The following is a 17,234-nucleotide window of genomic DNA, read 5'->3' on the forward strand; positions in this document are numbered from 1 at the left end:
TGTTTGTGATGGAACAAAAAACTATGCAAATAGTTTTTGAGCTGACTTATGGATAGATCTCGAAGCTTTGAAGATAAGATTGAATCTATTTGGATTCACTATGCAATCAACATTCAACCAATCAGAAAAATAGAAGGAATTAAATGGAAAAATGAATGAATCTTAGTCATAGATTCATACCTAACCCTAAGCCACCAAAGTCTTTTTAAAGGGAGACAAAGCCCCATAATTAAGAGAGTATGAATGTATGTGTATGTGAGAAAGTGATGTAAATGAAGAATTGAAGGAAGTGAAAGGGGTGAATTGATTACTAAGCATACAAGGTGACTTAGAAGTGTTAAAAAATTGCATAATCAATTTACAGAACATAGGAGAAGCTATACAACATTGATATAATAGATCAAGAGGATCAAGATGGACAAAATTGTGATATGAAATCAGCAAGATAGAGTTGTAAGTGTATTAGATCAGAAATTCTACTGTTACTTTCTAACAACTAAATCGACAGGATGAAATCCTTTGGACTAAGGTTGATTTAACAGTCATTGCAAAATCCTTTAACAGGGTGACATTCCAAGCGAGTGTTTTAAAGTCCTTTAGCCAGGCACACTTTTAACAGGGTAGGATCTAACAATCCTTTGCAAGCCTTTAATAGGGCAGGCCTTTCAAGAGATTGATATATATCTCTTACTACAACAATTGAATGAAGCCAGAGATGCCTTGAGAAGTTCCCTGAAGAGAAGGAAAGAGATTGCTATGGCAGAAAATGACACACAATATAAAGAGATTGACACCAGAAAGTTATTTGTAGATGGTAACTCCTGTGAATTTGACGCAACAATTGTAGATCTCATGGAAAAGAATAGAGCACAAGCTAAGGAAATCAAAAATCTCAAGTTGGAACAAGAATCACAAGCTATACTGCTACGTGAGGTGACTAAACAAAAGAAGAAAGCTATAGAAGATAAGGCCATGATTGAAGAAGACAAAAGATTTTTTGCAAATAGATTGGAAGAAAAATCAGCAGAGCTATCTAGGATCTCAAACATGCAATTGGACACCCTAAGCCAAATGATGAATGCCCATCATGAGTTGAATGTCAAGGACATTGAGATAACTACATTGAAGTTGCAGAATGAACAACTGCAAAATGACCTGAAAAGAGAAAAGGAGTTTGCCAAAAGTTTCAACAAGCCAAATGAAGCCATCAAGTACTTTGAGCAAATACTAGAATCCCCTAGATCCAGTAAAGACACATCAGGATTGGGCTACATAAGTACTAAAGAAGGAGAATCATCTAAAGCTACTGAGGAAATAAACAATAAAGGTAAGAATTCTAAACCCACTTGTCATCGTTGTGGTAAGAAAGGACATATGACCAATATTTGCAAGAACAAGAACGCTAGGCCTAAGAACATGACTCATTGTTACAAGTGCAACAAACAAGGTCATCAAGCACATAAATGCAGAACTAGAACCATGCATGCACCAAAATTTGAAGGACACTGCTACAATTGTCAGAAGTTTGGACATAGAGCCTTTGAATGCAGATCCAAGTCCACGTGGTCATCAAATAAGTCAAAAAAGGGAAGAAGCTATGAAAAATCCTATAATTGGGATTACAATACAAGATATAGTTGTCATTATTGTCAAGAATATGGACATATCCCTGAGAATTGCATAAGAAAACACTTCAATGGTAACTACAACAAATGGTTGAGTCAAACTACATGCTTTAGCTATTTGAAGACTAGTCATATAAGCAAGCACTACCTAACAAGGACAAACACACCTAACTTAGAGTTTAACAAAGGAAAAGGCAAGGTAGATGTTGAACACATCAAAGGAGAGATGAAAAAAACATGGAGGAATAAAGATGGATGTAGCACATCAAATGAAGGGATTACTTCACTTGATAGGTCAAGTGATCACATCTCATCAAATAAAGCAAAAAAGAGGTATGTGGGATTGATATCTAATTTTTATTATCATACATTAGTTCCAAAAAGAAATCGGTACTAAAAAAGATATATTAGCATGAAGAAAGATGCAAGATAATAAGTAAATTCCACGATCAAATCTTTAAGTTTTCACATTACTGCCAAGTGTGAAAAGTTCTCTTCGATTGCCAAGTAAAATCCTAGTGTGTGTCAAGTTGTCAGCCAAAGTCAGTTGAAGCCAAGTCAGTAGTAGCTACTCAATGAGGGAAATTTCTATTGGTGCCAAGTAAGGGTAATTCTAATAAATTTTGAGTGATGGTAAAATAAGTGAAACATAAATTGCATTGAAGCCAAGTTTACAGTTGTACATGTACCATGCATAAATGTTGTATTTTGAAAGGGTATAAGGTTGAATTTCACATTTTTTTGTCATTATGAACATAGAGCAAGAGTGAGAAGAGTGAAGAAGTGATTGACAAATGAGATTGAAGAATTTTCACTAATCATAGTGAAGATCAAGAATCAGTTCATCGATTTCAAAGGTATTGTTCACCTACCGAGCTACGCATTATATTTGTCAAAACCTAGTTTGCAAAATGGCCTCAAGTTCTAAGACTGTAAAGGAGAAGGAATCATTTGAAGTTCAATTAGCCAGTAACGAGGTTAAACAACTAGATTTTAGGGCCATACTAGAAGTTTCATATAAGAATGACCCAACAAGCGCATTATCTGTTATTTCGTCCAAGGCTGTAATAGTTTAGGATGTAAGGAAATGTTATAATTGCAAGGTAGGAGGGATTGGAGAAATGGAAATTAGACAAGCATATGATAGATTATACAAAAATGGGGAGTTGAAGGAGGAATTTAAAATTTTAGAGAGGAAGGGCTTAACCCGTGCCCTAGATTTTCCAACAGTTTTCAAGATTGAATGGATCAAAATTATCCTGAACAGAATACATGATGGATGTTTATGGATAGAAGGAGGACCTATCAACATCTCAAAAAGGATTATACATAGGGTTACTAGATACCCAACCCTAGATCAGCCTAAGACATTAAGAAGTGACTCTAAAGAGGTGATTGAGCAAAATACAGGAGCCAAGTGGAATAAGTGAGGGATGACTATTGACACTATCACTGATCCACTTCTTGACTTTGCAGTCAGAGTCATACTAAAAATTCTATTAGTCAAGCAAATTGAGTAGTGTTATTTGTATAACAGTTGATGTAAGCTACAAGATAGAGTAGTGTTACTTGTATAGCAGTTGATGTAGGCTACAATATAGTCAAGAAAGATCACACCTATGATCTTGCATAACTATAGTTGCAATAGATATTGGAGAAACTAGGAGCAATAAGGAAATCTAAAAGTGCTCAATGTAAGTTTGGTTCAATATTGATATGCATATTTTTCTATGTTCAAAATGAATTCCCATCTTTTGGTAGAGTAGGATGGAAGACCAATAGGTTAGTTGCTGTGCAAATCAATGAATATATTGAGCAAATAGGAGAGAATTTTGAGTCAGTAATGACTAGATATTTATAAGATTTCAAGTAGTCCATAAAATAAAGGTTGAGAATTCATTTTTCCCTAGTGGAGAAATATTACAATGATATTTTCTTTCTAGTGGGCATTGACTACACCTCCATCCAAGCTGCAGTACCTAGAGTTAGATGGTTAAGGCCTCTAGGTTATGAAATCAACATTGATGAAGCTTCAGTAGCTATAACTACACTTCTTGCTGAAGAAGTTGACAAGACTACTAAATTTTTTGGTAACCATGATGTTGTTAAATCAAAGGTAGAAATGGAATTAAAGACTGCCTCAAAATTTATAAGAAGAAAGATACCATGGTAAAGAAACTGAAAGCCAAGTTTGGAGAAGGCAACAATGGAGAAGATGATTAAGAAGAAGAAGAGGAAGAATAGGAACAAGGTCAAGGACCTCTTGCTTTGACCCAAGGTATGGGTGAAGATCAAGAAGAAGAAGGTGATGAGGGAGATGATGTCAAGGAAGCACCACCAAAGCCACAACCAAAGAAGAGAAAAGCCAAGATATATCTAATTGCACAACCTAAGGGAAAGAAGACTGCAAAGCCTAGTGCAACAAAGCCTACAGGTCCATAAACAAGAGCCACTACAAGGGTAACCACTCAAAAGGCCAAGGAGCAGGCAAAAGATAAAAATAAGGCTACTGAGAAAACTAGTCTAGTGCAAAAGAAACCAGGAAGAAAATATGTAGCACAACCAGAATCAGAGGACACAAGCCAATTCAAAATGGTAAGTCATGCTCCCAGATTTGATCTAGAAAACATTTGTGATAAAGTTAGAGATAATGTAGATTTGACAAGTTTGAAAAACATAAAATTTGGTAAATTGAGTAGAGAAGACCAGAACATGGTTGAAGAGTTTGTATATGCCATGATGGAAAAATTTAAGAACACTCCTCTTGAATTGAATAACACAATGCCAAAAGATTTGTACACCATTATTGAGAATAAGTGGCATTATTTTCTAAATGTTGAAAAAGAAAAAGAGAATCTACTTTGGCACAAGTGATGCTAGAATTGTCAAAAGGACAAATAGCTAAGGCCAATAAGAAATATGGTACCAAATTTGCACCAAAGTATAGGGCATTTAACATTTTGCAAAATAAAATTGAAGATGTTGTGAAGAAATCCACACAAATGTGGAGGTTAATATATGGACTGACAATAGTCAAAGAAGGAGAAGCAGATCCCTTTAAGGGAGGGAATAATGAGGAAGAAGGTGAGGACAAGGAGGAAGAAATAGAAAGAGAGAAAGAAGACACTACTGTGGAGGAGACATAACAAAAGAAGGATTAAATGACAACAGCTGATGAGTAGCAAGCATAATAGAATGTGAAAGATTCACAATTGCCAGCCATGAGCCCTCCGCATGACACAAACACACCTGTAGAGACTATAACAGTGAAAGATGTTCCTGATAAATCACCTCAGAACATCAATCCATTAATTGCAGAGGATTTGAAAAAGATACTTGACCAATCCACATTGCAGGGAAGGCTATGTGAAAATCATGTATTAGTTAGTGTGGATGAACTAAAAAAGGATGTAGCTGACATAATGAGGGACAAGGTGAACACCCAAGAACCACCTTCTATATCCCCACAATAACTAGTGCCCAACCATTAACAAAAATAGAGGATAAATATTCAAAGGTTGACACTGCTACAAAAGTTGATGAAGTTCAAACTACAGAAGAAAAGGAGCCAAAAAAGAAATAAGAAGGATAGATAAATGTTTCTATACCTACTACACAAACACAAGGTGCACCAAAATTGATCATAATCGATCAAGGCAAATTTGATGAAGAGAAGGATATACCCAAGGAGAAGGAGCAAGAAGCCATACAAAAATTTGTAAATTTACCAAAAAATAGCACTCCTACTAAAGTCCTTCAGAGGCCAAGCATTGATGCAAATACCATTGTAGATTTTAGCACCAAGATCCAGCTCAACAAAAGTTGCTAAGGTATTTCACTATGGTGATGCACTGTTAGATGAAGACATAGTGATACCAAAATATGATTATGCAACAATGACATTAGAGCAGATCAATATCATGAAAGAAGCATTGGAAAGAAAGAAGAATGCTCAGGAAAGAGTATAAACAAAGGCAAGCACTTCAGGAGATCAAAGACATATTTTTAGATGCTTTCAGCTTGCAAACACCTGATGAATCAAAACCTATATTAGAACAATTATCAAAAATTGTTGAATAGGTGACAAATGAAGACCAGGAAACCAATGTTAAACTCATGGAATGGTCTAAAAAGAAATTTCAAGGAAAAGTCAATGAGAAGATATCTAGTGGAATAACACTATCCCAAGTTGAGTTGCCTAACAAAAATGAAAAAGTGAAGAAAGTACTTAAGAATATATTCTCATTGTACACAAAATTGTGTGATCCCACACTCTTCACATAAGAGACAAGCCACATAATTTTGAGTTTGGAAAGGAATTTGAAGATTTTAGGCATGCAGTTGCCTACCAATCTATCTCAAAGTGAGAAGCACTTTCATTCAGTACTTCATACACAAAATCAACTAGTTGTGTTAACAATAGAAGAGGCTAATATAAGAGCTGAGTTGAGTAACATACAAGCCTCTCTTGCCCCCAATATGGAAATACTCCAGAAAGAACTAGCCTATGCAGAAGTAGTATTAAAGAAAGACCCCAATCTTTCAACATTGGATGGTCTAGTTCATCTTGTAGTAGAGACAGCCATCCAGATCAAGTCCTTATATGTTGCATTAGACAACTGGGATGCTACTTTAAAGATCATAATGGAAGTCCATAAATTTTTTTTGGACAAATACACAATCAGTGTATAGATCCTTTGACATCAATGTAAAAAAGGGCGAGATATATTAACAGATAAAGGGGGAGAAGTATATAAAAGGGGGAGAGCAAGCAAAGAGGGAGCGACCAACCAAGGAACAAATAGAGTATATTAGACAAAAAAGCAGAGTGTCAAAATTTTGATGATAAAGAGTATTAGCATGAAACAAATCTACTCAGAGAAGAGAAGAAATTTTGGATACAAAATGGGCACATTAACTCAGGGGGAGTTACAAAATTTTAAGCAAATTCTAAGGTATATAACTTTTTTTGAAGTCTTGTACATATGCCAAATTGTATATATATTATACTCAAGGAATTAAATTTGTTATGTATAGTTAAGTGTTTTTGATACTCATGTCAAAGGGGGAGATTGTTGATTGGTTTTGACAATTGAGTGTCAAAACACTTAAGATATTTACTAAGCTCATGTCGAGCTAGTAACACATGCCGAGTATAATATGTATAGATGCTAAGTTGCAATGAGTGACGAGTCACTCATATGTTGAGCAAGTTTAAGTGTCGAGCAAGATAGAATTATAGTGAGCGTTGAGCATCAATATTATCAAGTGTCGAGTAATACAAAATGGACCTAATTGTTTGTGATGGCACAAAAAACTATGTAAACCATTTTTGAGCTGACTTATGGATAGATCTTGAAGCTTTGAAGATAAGATCGAATCTATTTGGATTCCCTATGCAATCAACATGCAACCAATCAGAAAAATAGAAGGAATTAAGCAAGAAAATGAATGAATCTCATTCGTAGATTCATACTTAACCCTAAGCCACCAAAGTATTTTTAAAGGGAGACAAAACCCCATAATTAAGAGAGTATGAATGTATGTGTATGCGAGGAAGTGATGCAAATGAAGAATTGAAGGAAGTGAAAGGGGTGAATTGATTAGTAAGCATACAAGGTGACTTACAAGTGTTAAAGAATTGCATAATCAGTTTACAGAATAGAGGAGAAGCTATACAACATTGATATAATAGATCAAGAGGATCAAGATGGATAGAATTGTGATCTAAAATTAGCAAGACAAAGTTGTAAGTGTATCAGATCAAACATTCTATTGTTACTTTCTAACAATTGTATCAATAGGATGAAATCCTTTGGACTAAGGTTGATTTAATAGTCATTGCAAAATCCTTTAACAGGGTGACATTCCAAGTGAGTGTTTTTAAGTCCTTTAGCTAGTCACACTTTTAAAAGGGTGTTAAAATCCTTTAACAAAGTAGGATCTAACAATCATTTTTAAGCTTTTAACAAGGTAGATCATGAGAATGGTCAAACTATGTAACCTTAATAGGTGAACTTTATTGTTGTAATAGTGAAGAATTGCAGGTGTCATCACCACCCCAGTTTTACCTTCTCATTGGAGGGTCTCTAGGCAATCATATCTGGTGTCAAGTGTTTGTGTGGATTCATTTACTTTACATGGTTAAAGATTAGTACTTCTAATTCACCCCCCCCCGCCCTCAGAAGTATATATATATTTCCCATTTTTATTTCCAACACATATCATATACCAACAATATATTTTCACTCTCTCCTATCTTCAACCCCTAAAAACACTTATATCAATTGCCACATGTCTTCATGTCTTCACCCATCATCATATCTTCCAAAGATAGCTCTTACATGTCATAGGAATTTGTCATAACCATTTCAGCCATGATCTCCTTGCACATAATTCAAGATGCAGACACATACAAGTGGAGAAACACATCAACATGCCAACTAGACATGTACACTCACACTTAATTACATTATTTGCAAAAAATACATTTCCAAAACAAATAATAAGAATAGGAATTATCCCTAGTTGAGATACCTTATTCCTAACAACAATTAGTATTAGAGCTTTGTTCTCTTAGCAAAAGTCTAACCACTTAAGAGTAAAGATCTTGGAGATGGAAGCATACAATTTGGGAAAGATCATTGAAAACTAGAAGCTTGAGATATAGCTTATATTGCAACAACTTGAAACAACAAGAGAAGAAATGAGGGAATCCCTAAAGAAAAGAAAAGATTTGATAATCATGAATGATGCACAATATCAAGAAGACACTAAAGGTTTACTTGATGATGGAAATTCTAGTGAAAGTGATGTAACAATAATAGATCTATTGGAAAAGAACAACATATTAACTGAAGAAGTAAGAGCACTAAAGAGGGAATATGAAATCCAATCAGTAAGATTGTGTGAAGTGACTAAACAGAAAAAGAAAGTTGAAGAGGATAAAAGTCATATATATAGAAGACTTGATGACAAGAATAATGAAGTATAAAGATTTACACAAAATCAGCTTGACATGGCTAACAAGCTACTTCTACAACTCAAGAGTTCAATAGAAAGGATGTGGAGATTGCAAATCTATAATCTAAGAATGAGCATCTAAAGAATGAACTAAAACATGAAAATGAATTTATTGAAAGGTTGAACAAGCCTAAAGAATATATGAGATACTATGAAGAGCTGGTGAGACCACAAAGAAGACCCCATGACACATCTGGTCTAGGATACACTAAGCACCTATCATCTTCTAAGGAAGGAGAATCATCAAAGACTGGAGAACAAAGAAATGCAAATCCAGAGAAAAAACCTACATGCTATCATTGTGGAAAGCTAGGTCATACATCAAATATTTGCAGAATCAAGACTAGTAAGAAAAACCCTAAGCCTAAAATTATTGGTAATTATTTTAATTAAAAGAAGCAAGGACATCAAGTACATGAGTGTAGATCTAAAGCTAGAAATACACTAGTTGCACCTAGATTTGAAGGCCATTGCTACAATTATCAAAAGTATGGACATAGAGCTCAAGAATGTAGATCAAAGGTAACCTAACTTGAGACCTAAGAAGCAAGAAAATGCACCCAAGCAAGGAAACAAAATCAATTGGGATTACAACACATGGTACAATTGTCAGTTATGTGGTGAGTATGGTCATGTTGTAGTAAATTGCATTAGGACACACTTCAAAGGCAAATCAAAGAGTTGGATGAATGGAAGTTTAGTTTGTTATAGCTGTTATGATATTGGACATGTGAGCAAGAACTACAGGACCCTAGCACTAGCACCTAGAAATGAACACACCAAAGGAAAAGGAAAGATTGATGTAGAACATAGAAGAAATGAAATGAAAAAAAAATGGAGAAAGAAGGATGAAGGCAACAAAAATGGAACTAGTAATGCTGAGATCACCCAATCCAATGGATGAGGTAATCACACTACCTCAAATTAAGCAAAGAAGGTATGTGAGGTATTGAATCTCAAAATAATTTATCATATGTAAGTTCCTAACATGTGATGAGGTAAATTCCATATCCACATGAGATAAGATGTAGTAGGATAATAATAAAGGGTGAGCTGAGCTGAGTGCACATATATCAATTTGAAACATAGTTGATGTCGACCATCAGTATTGATGTCTATAGTGACTGAGTCACAATCTTAACGAAGCTCCTATATTGACCAAACTATGATTGAGAACTAAAATGAAGTTGCGACCAAGTTGGTATATCGACCAAGCTAGTAAATGAAGAATAAACATTGAGTTGTCATTAGATGTTGAGACAACTGTCATACACTATGTGTATACCTACTATATGCACGAAACATTAAATGCAAGGGTATTTTGACCATTTGAGGGCATATAGTGAATTATGTGTTCATTTCTTCACTCACCCAGTGACTTTGAGTTTGTAGAGAAAATTCCAAGGTGATTCCAGAGTGATTTGTGTGAAGTTTATAGAGATCTTGTGCATGCCAATGGTAGAAGTGAGAAAAAGTGAACAAAAATAAGTAAAGCGTATTTGCATTGAGTTTGGTTGCTTTATGAAATTGTTTAAAAGTTTTAAAAGCCTAGTTTGAAATGGAATCTTTTATATATATAAGTGAAAAAGGAGGCATTGAAGGATAGTAATGCCTAAATTGTGCTAAATGATGTATGCCCCCCATCAAATTTTAAGGCTTATCCCAAGATTGCGATGACTAGAGACACATGTGGTGCATTGTCATCTATTCCTCTGAATGTTATCATTGTACATGACACACAATCTTGTTACATGTTCATAGGAGAAATTGGAGATTTTGAATTGAGGAATGCTTATGACAAATTGTGCGAAAATAGGGTTTCGAAGGAAGAATACAAAGTAGTTGCTGAGAAAGGGCTTATCCATGTCCTAGCCTTTCCAAAAGTATTCGAAGTTGAGTGGATCAAAATAGCTTTGAATAGAATTCATGATATGAGGTTGTGGCTAGAAAATGGGCCAGTGAAGATAATAAAATCAATCATCTGTCAAGTCACTGGCTACCCCACCTTAGACCAAGTGAAGACTATGCAATGTTCAACTAGGCATGTAATTGAGGAACTTAAAAAGGCTAAATAGAATGGCCAAGAGATGTTAATTGATGGTATTGATGATCCTGTTATAGATTTTGTAGTCATGGTAATTGTTCATAAATTTTATTAGTGAAGATGATTGAATAGTGTACCTTGCATATCTGTTGATTTGGGTTACAAAATTGTCAAAAAGGACCACAATTATGATTTGGTTGAGTTTCAGTTGACTCAACTGATAGAGAATATGGGAACCATAAGAAAAGAAAAGAATACTTGGGAAAAAGTACAAAGTTGTGTCACGTTTCAGGTTGATTTATCAGAATGAATGAATTTGAGTATTTCTATCTAAAATTCAATTTTTTAAAAACATATGGTCTAGATAAATTGATTCTAGCTAAGTTATATATGGTCTCACACTTTTCCAATTGGAAATGTCTATTAAATGCATGTTTTATACTAGTTTGTATCCAATTACTTAAGAAATAAAATTATTTCAAAAAAGTGGCATTTCAATAACTCTTACTATTTTTTATGATTTTTTTAATAACATATAAACACCATTTTATAGAGCTTAGAGTCAAGAATATTCCCATGTAGAGTTTATAGTGCGTTAATTAGATATAGTAAATTGAAATTGAAAAATTCCACAACCACGTATTTTAACACTAAAAAAGATTATGGTTTTGAGAAAGAAAAAAATATTAAGTCATATCAAAAAAATCTAAAAATTATATGACGTTCTAGAGGAGAGATTCCTCTTCTAGAATGTATATTTTTTCTCCTAGTTAGAATAGATTTGTTTTGAAAAATGTGGTGGGAGATGAAAACTATCGATTTCAAGTGAGTTAAAATTTCAATGCTTATAAAAGATAAAATATAGTTCTAAAGACAATTTTTATTTTTGATTCTTCTAGATATATATGTTATCTATAACAAAGTCTGAGATCAAAGGGAAAAATGTTTATTTGCATATAGTTTAGTGGTGGGAACTAGACCCCTAAATTTTAGCATTTTTTAGTACCTAAAAAATTATCTATAAAAATTAGGAAAATATATCAATTCTTATTCTAAATAATTATTAAAAATTATAATCCTAAAATTAATCCATTTATACACATTTCATTAGTTTACTTCATTTCCAAATTTAAAATAATAATACCAATTTTATGTCATTGAATGTGAATAGTTATACTTTTGTTAACATTTTCCTTTACAAAAGGGTGACACAGGTTTGTGCTTTTACCCACTTCATGTAAGTTTGGATCACTTTTATTGTGCATATTATTTTATGTACAAAATTCATTTCCTACCATTGGTGAAGTAGTATGGAACAAAACCAAGCCTGTGACCGAGAATATTAATGGATACATTGAGCAATTAGGTGAGAATTTTAAAACAATTTTGGATGGTTATTTTGATGAATTCAAGAGGAAACTGAAGAATATGATGAGAATTACTCAGTCAGTTGTTGATTATTATCATGATCATATATGCTTCATGGTGGGCACCGACTACACCTATGCTTAGGAAGTAATATTGAAGTTTGCATGGTTGATACCTATGCAATATGGAGTTAATATTTATAAAATGTCTATAGTAGTGATAACCTTATTGTCAAAGGAAATTGATAAGAATTTCGAGCCAGTTGGCACATATGAGACTGCAAATATCAAGATGCTCCAAAGATGGATAGAAAAAAAAAAATGGTTGAAGATTTAGAAGGAAAACTTGGTAAGGCACCCCTGTAAATCATAGGAGGTAAAGGGGAAGACCAAGAGAGTGATGATAAAGAAGACAACAAGTCTAAGAAAAAAGAGTTAGTGGTTGTCGAGCCTCAAGCACCAAAAGGGAAAAAGATAGTAATTGTTGATCCTAAAGTCAATATTTTTTTAAGAAAGTGGTTACTCCACCTATTTCTCAAAGAAGAATAACCAGATAAGGATCAAAGGTAGCATCTCTTATAGCTATCAATCCCAAGAAAGGAACTATAAAGATCACCAAGCCGACAAAGGGGAAAACTTTTAAGAAAGAAAACCATAAGCTAAAGAAATTGAGAAAGGTAAAAATAAGAGATCAAGGAAGAAGATGATTCTAAATCTTGATGATGAAGGAGAAAGGATAGAATTTGATGATCTGAGAAAATTTTAGATTGTGCCCAAGAAAGCTCCTCGGGATGTAAAAAATGTATGTGAAAATATTAGAACTACAACAAGGCTTTTTGGATTTAAGTATGCAAATTATGATTCTTTAGATAAATGAGAAAAAGAAAAAGTAGAACAAGCAATTTTGGATATGATAATAAATTTTAAGTATACTCCCATTGAGTTAGGCAAAGCACTACCAGAAGAGTTGTATAATAAAATGGATTCTAAATGGAAATGGGCATTGTCTACTAAGAGACAAATAAGGGAAATAACCTAGCCCAAACTATGTTAGATTTAGGCAAGACACATATATCTATCGTCATCATAGATTATGCAAAGAACTTTGTGCCCAAGACACAAGCATACAAAATTTTAAGAAACAAAATTATAGAAGTACAATTTAAGAAAGTAAGTTGTTGTTGAAGAAAGTTTTTGGATTGTTGGCACCAACAATAGAGGAAGAGGAAAAAGAAGATGAGAAAATAGAGTTGGATAATAAAAAGGATTTGTATAGTGATTTCAAACAATTTGTAGAGACTGTAGAGAAGATCAAGACTAGGAAAAATAAATAGAGATAGTCACCATTAAGGATGAAACACTTGAAGTGAATCCAATGTCAACCAAGCTAGAAAAGATAGTGTCTGCTGAGCTAGAACAAGGAGATTGAGCTCCAAAATCTATGAAGGAAACTTTGATTGATACATCTATTCTAGTGTTAGTTTAAATCAAGGAATATCCCAAGATTGGAGAGCAAGGAATAGAGAAATGGGTAATTGTAACAATTACTAAAACACCTATTATTAATGTTGACTTCAATGAACAATTAGAATGAATGCAATAGAAGACTTTGTTCATAGATTCCGAGGAGCATAGTGGATTGAAAATTGAAGAGAACAAAGGTTAAGAGTCTACCATAGTAGATTATACCACAAAGGGTTGGATTGATGGGATAAACATTCAAGTAGTCAATACTACTACAGGAGAAGGACAAGCACTAGTCTCAGGACCTCTTATAGAGGGAAATAAGGAGACATAGAAAATAAGTGTTATAGTGACCGAGTTACAAGGTCAAAAGTAGGATGAACCAAAGGAAGGATTGAGTGTAGAACTCTATACACAATCTGAGGCTAAGAAAAGTGGTACAACCAAACAATAGGTGATTGTGACTCAAAAGGTGTCAGTCTCAACAAGCATGGATGCTAGTAGAACAAAAAATCCATCAAGATCAAGTGTTGATGTTTCATCACACTCACTTTAGCTAGCACTATCGAGTAGCAAATAAAGAAGAAATTCCTATAGAAGAAAGCAAGGTGACCTAGCAAGCGAGTAACCTTAGAAAAAGTCATTTCCATACCCAAATTCAAAACTAACAATATGACATTTGAATAGATGCAAATTTTGCAAGATTTGTTGGCTAGAAAGATCAAATAGGAAGAAATAAGGAGAGAGCTATAACAAAGGTAAGTGTTATAGGAGATCAAGAATATTTTCCTTAAAGAATTTGATGTGGAAAATCTTGATGATAATGCTCCTATTACAGCTCAATTGGTTCATATTGTGGAAAAGATAAACAAAGATGACTTAGATGCAAATGAAAAGCTCCAAAAAAAATTGAGAAGAAATTCATTGAAAGGGTATCTACTCAAATTGCAATAAGGCAAGTACATTTTTCTAATCTAATCAATATTGTAGAAGATGTTTTAAACAACATTCTTTCCTTATACAAAAAGTTGTGTTATGTTGAATTATTTACAAAAGAGAATGAATATTTTATTAAGAAATAGTTAGTAGATTTGAGAGTACCAACACTTTCTTTGAACATGAAACCAAGTTTCAATTCAAATTAGTTTAATAAATTAACAAATTCCTAAGGGATATTAGTCAAGCTAGTGGTTAATGATTGAAGAATAAGGGCTAAAATTGCTTCTATTCAGACAATGTTGTTACCTCATTTAGAGATTATGTAGAGAGAGCTTATAACATCCAAGGAGGTTGCACAAAGAGATCCAAATCTCTCAATGACTGAAAGTTTAATTTATCTAGCTACCACACTAGATATCAAAATTCAATTGCTATAATCAGTCATAAATGGTTAGGATCATGCCCTAGCCATGATACTCTAGCTACAAAAACCATTTTTGGATAACTATAGTTTGACCCCTGCACCCCAGCATAGATAAGTGATAAAATTAAAGGGGAAATATATATGTATGGGGGGAATATGTCATGATGTGTATATGTATACATAAAGTTATAGGTATTGTTCTTTGAACATTTTTGCAGACAGAGTATGTCAATGTCATGTATATATGTTGTACATTTTGAAGACTTTATAAAGTATGAGTGAGTCAAAGGAGGAAAACTAATTTTAAATTTTGAGATATAATTTTGAATTGTGATAGATTGTTTTTGCCACTAATATCGAAGGGGGAGATTTTTGATCCCTATAGTTTATTGTCTATTAGTGTCAAACACTTAGTCATTTATTTGGAAGAGTTGGTCGATCATCACTACGATTGAGCCATCTTATTAAAGCCAAGAAATGTATTTAGAATTGTTCATATTTCTATTAAGGCCAAACAATTATCATTATCTAGAAATTCTATGGTCACCAAGTGCTCCTATACATGTCGAACAAGACATAAGTCAGTTTGAGTTAAGCAACACAAAGTTAATTCATGCTCAGTTATACAGTGAATGTCAAGCATTCAAAAGCTAAGGGACAACATGAAGACTAGTTAAGACTAAGTTTTACAGTGTTCATGTGTCAAGCAAACTAGTTATAACATATTTGTTTGGAACTGCACAAACACAAAGGTAAATAATTTTTGGCTTACTTATTGCATATTTTAATGATTGAGGAGTAATTTAAGGAGTTTATTATGCATTTTAAGATTAATCATTAATCCCTATGCAAGGTATTTAACCAATCAAAAAATACAAGGTTTAAGTGAAAAAGGGAGAAATCTGGATCATTGATCTTGATCTAGAACCTTCCCTAGTTGGTTATATAAGGAGGATCTGAATCTTAATTTCAATATGGTTAGATTGTATGTGCAAGAAGCAAATTTTAGATGCTTGAAAATAAGTTTGAAGGTGATACAAGGAAGAGTGACTTAGCATATTAGTGAAGTGCAGAACAAATTAATATCATATCAAAGAAGGATCAGATAGGGGAAATAAGAGATCCATAATAAAGCATTATAGTGTTAATCAAAGGATCATGTATTGAAACATTTTAATAGATTGAATTAGGGTAAATTTCTAATAAGAGTGGTCCTAACAGGCCTATACAAATCTCCTAACATAGTGCTTACTTTGTTGTAAGTTTAAATGCTTTAATCAAGGTAGATTGAACAAGCCTTGTAAGCTCTTAGCAGGGAAGACCCCTCATAGGGTAGATCATCAAAAGTGATCAAATTTTTAGCCTTAATAGACGAATTTTTTTATTGCAGTAGTGAAGATTTGTGGGTCTCATCCCCACCCCAATTTTAGCTTCACCTTGGAGGGTTCCTGGGTAACCAAATCTTTGTGTTATGTGTTGATCATTTACTTTTATGTGTATGGTTGTGATCAGTAGATTAGATCTGATACATCATTACAACATGTGTTTATGTGATTTGTGATATTAATTAGACAAGGATCAGTAGTGAAAGATATTGGATTGATAATTGTTTAGAAGGTTAAAGTTTTATAGATCTTGATTCACCCCGCTCTCACTATCACACTTTTCCAATAGACTTCCAACACTTTTCTCTCAAAAAGTGACACTTAATTGAAATGTGCCTTACATATTTGAATGTAAAATTGGATTCTTTGACATGCTAATTGTACTTGTGTTGTCAAAACATATGATAGCAAGCTTAGTAAATTCAATTCCAATATCCTTTAGCATCTGCTTCATCCAAATTATTTGTTTACAATTATTTATTTATGCTACATATTCTACCTCTTCTCTACTCTATGAAATGAAATCTTATTTCTTACTTAGACAAGAGACTAATCTTCCTCCCAAGAAGAATGCTCCACCACTCGTGCTCTTTCTGGCATCTATACTTCTTGCCCAATCAACATTAGTGTTATCATACCATAACCCATTATTAGGATTTCCTTTCAAGTATCTTAAAATTCTTATTACTGTTGCAAGGTATGTCTCTTTAGGATCTCTTTGAAATATTTCCACAATTCCAATTGCATTAGCTAAATTAGGTCTAGTATGTCTCAAATACTCCAATCCACCAATCATAGATCTATATCTTGTTTATTCTGCAGTAGAGGATTCATCTTTGTTTGATATTTTATATTCAGTCACCATAGGTGTTCAAATAGGTTTGCAACTTTCCAATCCAAATTTCTTCAACAAATATTTTAGATACTTAGCTTGAGATATAAAAATGTCATCTTTATTCTAAA

This window comes from Cupressus sempervirens, chromosome 4, assembly GCF_028749045.1.
Source record: "Cupressus sempervirens isolate cs-2001-9-10 chromosome 4, ASM2874904v1, whole genome shotgun sequence".
Lineage (NCBI taxonomy): Eukaryota > Viridiplantae > Streptophyta > Pinopsida > Cupressales > Cupressaceae > Cupressus > Cupressus sempervirens.